The sequence below is a fragment of the Octodon degus genome, unplaced genomic scaffold, assembly GCF_000260255.1.
Source record: "Octodon degus isolate 3935 unplaced genomic scaffold, OctDeg1.0 scaffold00034, whole genome shotgun sequence".
NCBI classification, from domain to species: domain Eukaryota; kingdom Metazoa; phylum Chordata; class Mammalia; order Rodentia; family Octodontidae; genus Octodon; species Octodon degus.
This window is the reverse complement of record NW_004524610.1, coordinates 826,657-833,679: the sequence shown is the minus strand read 5'-3', so window position 1 is coordinate 833,679 and position 7,023 is coordinate 826,657. Positions and strand designations below refer to the sequence as shown.

Here is a 7,023-nt window from a genome sequence, read left to right as displayed (position 1 = left end):
AGTATGGACTGAAACCTCCAGTAACTGTGAGCTAAATAAACCTTTCCTTCCTTCATTTTGAGTGTCGGGTATTTGTCCCAGCAACAAGAGAAGAGTAAGACAGGAGTGTTTCTGTTTTAATGTTTAGATATTTAATTCATTTTGACTTTAGCTTAGTACATGGTGATAGACCTGGGTTAAGTTTTAGTTTTTGGCATGTAGAGAGCGAGTTTTTCCAACAACATTTGTAAAGGAGGCTTTTTTCCAGTGAGAATGTGTGGTCCCTTTGCCAAAGATACGGTGGCTGAGTGTGTTCATAGAGGCTTCTGCATCTTCTAACCTATTCCATTGATCATCAGGTCTATTTTGTTGCCCGTACCATGCTGATTTTATCACAGTAGCCTTGTGGTACCTTTTCTAGTCAACAATTGTAATGCCTCCTGCCTTGTATTTGTTGTGCAGGATTGCCTTTGGTATTCTAGGTCTTTTCTGGTTCCAAGTAAATTTTAGGAATGATTTCTCTAGGTCTGAAAGGTATATTGGTGGTAGTTTGATAGGGATTGCATTACATCTGTACAGCAATTTTGTGAGTATGGCCATCTTCACAATGTTGGTTCTTCCTTTCCAGGAGCATGGAATATCTTTCCATTTTCTGAAATCCTCTACAATCTCTTTTTTTAAGAGTACTGCAATTTTCCTTGAAAAGATCTTTGACTTCTTTAGTTAGATTAATTCCAAGGTATTTCATTTTCCTCAATGCTATTGTAAAAAGTATTGTTTCTGTAATTTTCCTTTCAGTGTGTTTGTTATCTGTGTAGAGGAATGCTATTGACTTTGGGGTATCGACTTTGTATCCTGCTATGCTACTGAATTTCTGTATTAATTCTAGTAGTTTCTTGGTAGAGTTTTTTGGGTCTTCCAAGTAAAGTATCATGTCATCTACAAATAATTACAATTTAACTTCTTTACCTATTCTTATTCCTTTTATTTCTTTCTCTTGTCTAATGGCTCTAGCTAATGATTTCAGAACTATATTGAATAGGAGGGGTGATAGAGGACATCCTTGTCTTGTACTAGATCTGAGAGTAAAAGATTTCAGTTTTTCCCCATTTAGAATTATGTTAGCTGTTGGGTTGTCATAAATGGTTCTTATCAGATTGAAGTAGAGGCCATCTGTTGCAATTTTCTGTAGGACTTTGCACTAGAATGCGTGTTGGACTTTGTTAAAAGCCTTTTCTGCATCAATTGAGATGATCATGTGGTTTTTAGTTTTCGCTCTGTTGATATAGTATATTACATTTATAGATTTGTGAATATTGAACTATCCCTGCATCCCCAGAATGAATCCTCTCTAGTCATGGTGTATGATCTTCTCGATGATTTGCTGTATTCTATTTGCTAGGATTTTATTGAGGATTTTGGCATCTATGTTCATGAGGGTGATCGGCCTGTAGTTCTCTTTCTTAGTTGCATCTTTCCCTGGTTTTGGTATCAGTATAATATTTGCCTCCAGCAATGATTTTGAGAGGATTGCCTCCTTTTCAATTTCTTTGAAGAGTTTTAGTAGTATAGCGATTATATCTTCTGTAAATTTATTGTGAAATTCAGCTGTAAATCCATCAGGACCTGGACTTTTCTTTGTCTGTAGGTGTTTTATTACGTTTTATGTTTCATTGGCTGTTATTGGTCTATTGAGAGTTGTTATAGCTTCTTGATTCAGTTTTGGTAATTTGTACCTTTCTAGGAAACTGTCCATTTCTTCGATGTCTTCTATTCTGTGAGAGTAAAGATCCTCAAAGTCGCTATTTGTAATCTTCTGAAATTTCCATCAGGTATGTGGTAATTACACCCTTTTCGTTCCTTATTACTTGTATTAGAATTTTTTGTTTCCTCTTTTTGATGAGGTTAGCTAAGGGCTTACAGATTTTATTTAATCTTTCAAAGAACCAGATTTTTTTCTTCATATTTTTTTTTGTTTTTCCCTAATTTTATTGAGAAATAGCAATGAGACAGTCTCCAGTCAAATTGGTAGGACAGTTCCAACAATCAACACATTGCATATTGTCTTCCTAGTGGTCACTTGTTTTATAAGATGCGGACATGACATCCTATTTACAATCACCATTAAACAAATCCCTCTGTTCATCAAGAGAATGTACCTATATATCTATCCTAACCACCTTGAATACACAGATACAAAAAGATCATTCATCTCTATCCCCTTTTTTGTTTAGTTCCATCATTTAAATATTATAGGTGTATGAACTCAGAAAAATACTCCAAAATAGTCCAGTAGTCCATAAAAGCATTGGGTCTTCTGCTTGACTGGCAATATCAGAAGTTGTTCATCTGAGTCCCCTACAGCTCAACATAACAACAAGGCTTTACTTCTTATAGTTTGTTTTTATACTTTTCTGCTGGATGGTTAAGACCAAGATAAAGCAAGACCTATGCAACAAGAATTGCAGCTTTTGGGTCTGATAAGGTCAGTCAAATACCCTCAGGATTGATTCTGAGACCCTGTATCTCACTCAGATTTTAGATCCTTCGTCAGTGTCAGCCATGTGGATGAGTCACGGCCGTTGTTTGGCTAATGTGCTCTCTGTGAAAGCCTGAGAGAATGTTTTCTCTCCATGTGACTCTCCTTAGGCACACTCTACATCATTGATCACTTTCCTCTTTGGCCACATAATCTCCTTGATCATAAAATTTGGGACCATACTGAGTTACATGACATTATGGTACAAGTTCTCATGTGTCCTGAGCCTTAATTGACCTTGGAAGGCTAGGACCAAAATGTAGGTTTTCCTTGCAGCCCTCTTTTTTCTCTAATTTTGGTCTGAAAACTTAGGTTGTTAACCCTCCAGAAGAGAATTTTGTTGTTATTACCATACAACCTAGGCTGTTGAGCTTAACCTCACTGTCTGTCTGAGTATCAAACATCTTAGGCATAACATGGAACAGGTATTTTTCATCAAGTATTGATGTGTTAAACTTTAAGTCCCTACAGAATATGATGAAAAAAACATTAAAAAAATTAAATTTAAAAAATAGGAATAAACAATTATATAATTCTTATGTTTACACATAAGTCCAGAAATCTAACCATGTACAACACTGTAGCAGGACAGTCCCGCAACATTCCTTTTCCTGTCTCCTGCCTTCATCCACCACCCCCTTCTTTTGCAACAGTCATCTACCCGAGAGACAGCACAGCAGCAACTGGCATGTCATGACAAGCAGCCTGTATTCTGAAGACCAGAATGACAGGTACTGCAAGCATGAACCTACTATTACAAATTGCCATCTTCAGTGCAGTTGCTTAGTTCACAGGTGTCACTATATAGAGTTAGGGTGAGAATCTTTCCCATTAACTACTAGATTCAAAAATCTTCTGAAGATTCTCAGGATCATTGCCTTTCCCATCTTCTACTTACAACTGTATGGCTTGCCACTGTCATGTTTCCTAGCTCTTCTCTTTTCTTTCTCTTAATTGTTTAGTCCTCAAGTTCTTGCTTTCCTTTTAGTTATGTCATACTTTTCTATTTGTATTTCCTCTTTTGAGTTCTTATACCAGGGAAACTATATGATATTTACACGTGTGTCTGGTTTATTTCACTTACAAATATATCTTCAAGTGGCATCCACTTAAATATAAAGGTTTAGAGTTTATCATTCTTTATAGCTGTGTAATACTCCATTGTATAAAAATACCACATCTTTTTCATCCTTTCCTCAGGTGACGGGCATCTTGATTGTTTCCAAGATTTGGCTAAAACAAATTGTGCTGTTATAAACATAGGTGTACGTATATCACTATGATATGATGTTTTCATTTCCTCCAGAAAAATTCCTGGTAGGGGAATAGCTGGTTTAAATGGAATTTCCAGTCCTAGTTTTCTAAGGAGTCTCCCCTCTGATTTCCATAACGGTTGCACCAGTCTACATTCCCACCAGCAGTGGAGAAGGGTTCCTTTTTCCCCTCAGCTTCTCCAACATTTGTTGTTGGGTGATTTCCTTATGATAGCCATTCTATCTAGGGTGAGATGATATCTCAATGTTGTTTTAATTTGCATTTCACGGAGAGCTAGTGATGTGGAGCACTTTTTCATATATTTGTTTTCTTTTTTAATTTCATCCTCTGAGAAGTGTGTGTTCATCTTGGATGGCCATTTCTGGATTGGGTCTTTAAATTTTGGGGCCCTAGTGTTTTTTAGTTCTTTTTACATTCTAGAGAGCAGACATTTGTCTGAGTATTTATTTGTCAAGATTTTTTTCCCCAAATTTGTAGGTTGTGTTTTCACTTTGCTGGTAATTTCTTTTCATGTGCAAAAACTTCTCAATAAGAGAAGGTCCCAGTTGTTACTTCTTTTGAGTGTTACCTGTGCGATTTGATTTTTGTTCATGAATTCTTTGCCTACCCCTATGTCTTCAAGAGTTCCTCCTACTTTCTCTTCCAGGAGATTTAGTGTCTCTGCTTTAATGTTTAGATCTTTAATCCATTTTGACTTTAGTTTAGTGCATGGTGACAGACCTGGGTCAAATTTTAGTTTTCGGCATGTAGAGGGCCTGTTTTTCCAGCACCATTTGTTAAAGAGGCTGTCTTTTTTTCCGGTAAATATGTGTGGCCCCTTTGTCAAAGATAAGGTGGCTGAGTGTGTTCATAGAGGCTTCTGCATCTTCTAACGTATTCCATTGATCATCAGGTCTATTTTGTTGCCCGTACCATGCTGATTTTATCACAGTAGCCTTGTGGTACATTTTCCAGTCAAGAATTGTAATGCCTCTTGCCTTGTATTTGTTGTACAGGATTGCTTTTGGTATTCTAGGTCTTTTCTGGTTCCAAGTAAATTTTAGGAATGATTTCTCTAGGTCTGTGAGGTATGTTGGTGGTAGTCTGATAGGGATTGCATTACATCTGTACAGCAATTTTGTGAGTATGGCCATCTTCACAATGTTGGTTCTTCCTTTCCAGGAGCATGGAATATCTTTCCATTTTCTGAAATCCTTTACGATCTCTTTTTTAAGAGTACTGCAATTTTCTTTGAAAAGATCTTTGACTTCTTTATTTAGATTAATTCCAAGGTGTTTCATTTTCCTCGGTGCTATTTTATATTATTTTATTTTTATTTCGGAACCAGGGATTGATCTCAGACCATTGCACTTGCCAGGGAAGCACTTACTCCTCTGAGCCATCTCCCCAGCCCTTTCTTGGTGCTATTTTAAAAGGTACTGTTTCCCTAATTTCCCTCTCAGTGTGTTTCTTATCTGTGTAGGGGAATGCTATTGACTTTGGGGTATTGACTTTGTATATTGCTATGCTACTAAATTTCTGTATTAATTGTAGTGGCTTCTTGATGGAGTGTTTTGGGTCTTCCAAGTAAAGTATCATGTCATCTGCAAATAAGTATAATTTAACTTTTTCTTTACCTATTCTTATTCCTTTTATTTCTTTCTCTTGTCTCATAGCTCTAGCTAATGATTCCAGAACTATATTGAATAGGAGGGGTGATAGAGGACATCCTTGTCTTGTACCACATCTAAGAGTAAAGGATTTCAGTTTTTCCCCATTTAGAATTATGTTGTTGATTTTTTCATAAATGGCTTTTACCAGATTGAAGTAGAGGTCATCTACTCCAGTTTTCTGTAGGACTTTGCACATGGATGCGTGTTGGTCTTTGTCAAAAGCCTTTTCTGCATCCATTGAGATGATCATGTGGTTTTTAGTTTTCACTCTGTTGATATAGTGTATTATATTTGTAGATTTCTGAATATTGAATCATTCTTGCATCCCTGGGATGAATCCTACCTGGTCATGGTATATGATCTTCTTGATGATTTGCTGTATTCTATTTGCTAGGATTTTATTGAGAATTTTTGCATCTAAGTTCATGAGGGAAATTGACTCATAGTGTGTGCGCTCTCGCGCTCTCTCTCTCTCTCTCTCTCTCTCTCTCTCTCTCTCTCTCTCTCTCTCTCTCTCTCTCTCTCTCTCATGTCTTTCCCTGGTTTTGGTATCAGTATAATACTTTCCTCCAGGAATGATTTTGGGAGGATTGCTTCCTTTTCAATTTCATTGAAGAGTTTGAGGAGTATAGGGACTACATTTTCTGTAAATTTCTTGTAGAATTCAGCTGTGAATCCATCCAGACGTGGACTTTTCTCTGTTGGTAGGTTTGTATTACATTTTGTATTTCATTGGCTGTTACTGAGTTATTGAGAGTTGTTATTGAGAGTTGATTCACTTTTGGTAATTTGTTCCTTTAGAGGAATCTGTCCATTTCTCCCGTGTCTTCTGTCTTGTGAGAGTAAAGATTCTCAAAGTATTTATTTGTAATCTTCTGAATTTCCACTGGGTCTATGGTAATTATACCCTCTTCATTCCTTATTGCTTGTATTTGAATTTTTCTTTCCTCTTTTTGATGAGGCTAGCTAGGGGCTTATCAATTTTATTTAATCTTTCAAAGAACCAGCTTTTTGTTTCGTTAATTTTTTGAACTGTTTTCTTCGTCTCAATTGAATTAATTTCTGCTCTGATCTTTATGATTTCTTCCCATCTTTGGGCTCTGGTTTGGTTTGCTCTTCCTTTTCTAGATGTTGGAGGTACAGCATTAGAGTGTTTATTTGTTCCTCTTTTGTTCTCCTAATGTGTGAGTGCACAGCTATGAATTTCCCTCTGAGAACTGCTTTCATCATATCCCATAAATTCTGATAAGTTGTGCTTGAATTTTCATTGAATTGTAGATATTGTTCAGTTCCTTCCTTAACTTCATCTGTGACCCATTGGTGGCTGAGTAGGGTGTTGTTTAATTTTTATATATTTAGGGTTTTTTTCTGGTTTCTTTTGTCATTTATTTCCAGTTTCATTGCACTGTGATCAGATAATATGCATGGGATAATTTCTGTTTTCTTGCATATATTTCAGCATGACCTATGATCCAGTATGTGGTCTATTTTAGGAAATGACCCATGTACAGCTGAGAAAAATGTATATTCAGCTGTATTTGGGTAGAACACTCTGTATGTGTCCACCAAGTCCTCTTT

General features: G+C 36.5%; 1 protein-coding gene across 1 annotated transcript in view; it reads left to right on the top strand.

The window, feature by feature from the left end:
* The window catches only part of Ros1 (ROS proto-oncogene 1, receptor tyrosine kinase), a 145,184-nt gene that overhangs the window by 32,383 nt on the left and 105,778 nt on the right, over nt 1-7,023 (top strand). The window lies entirely within an intron of this gene.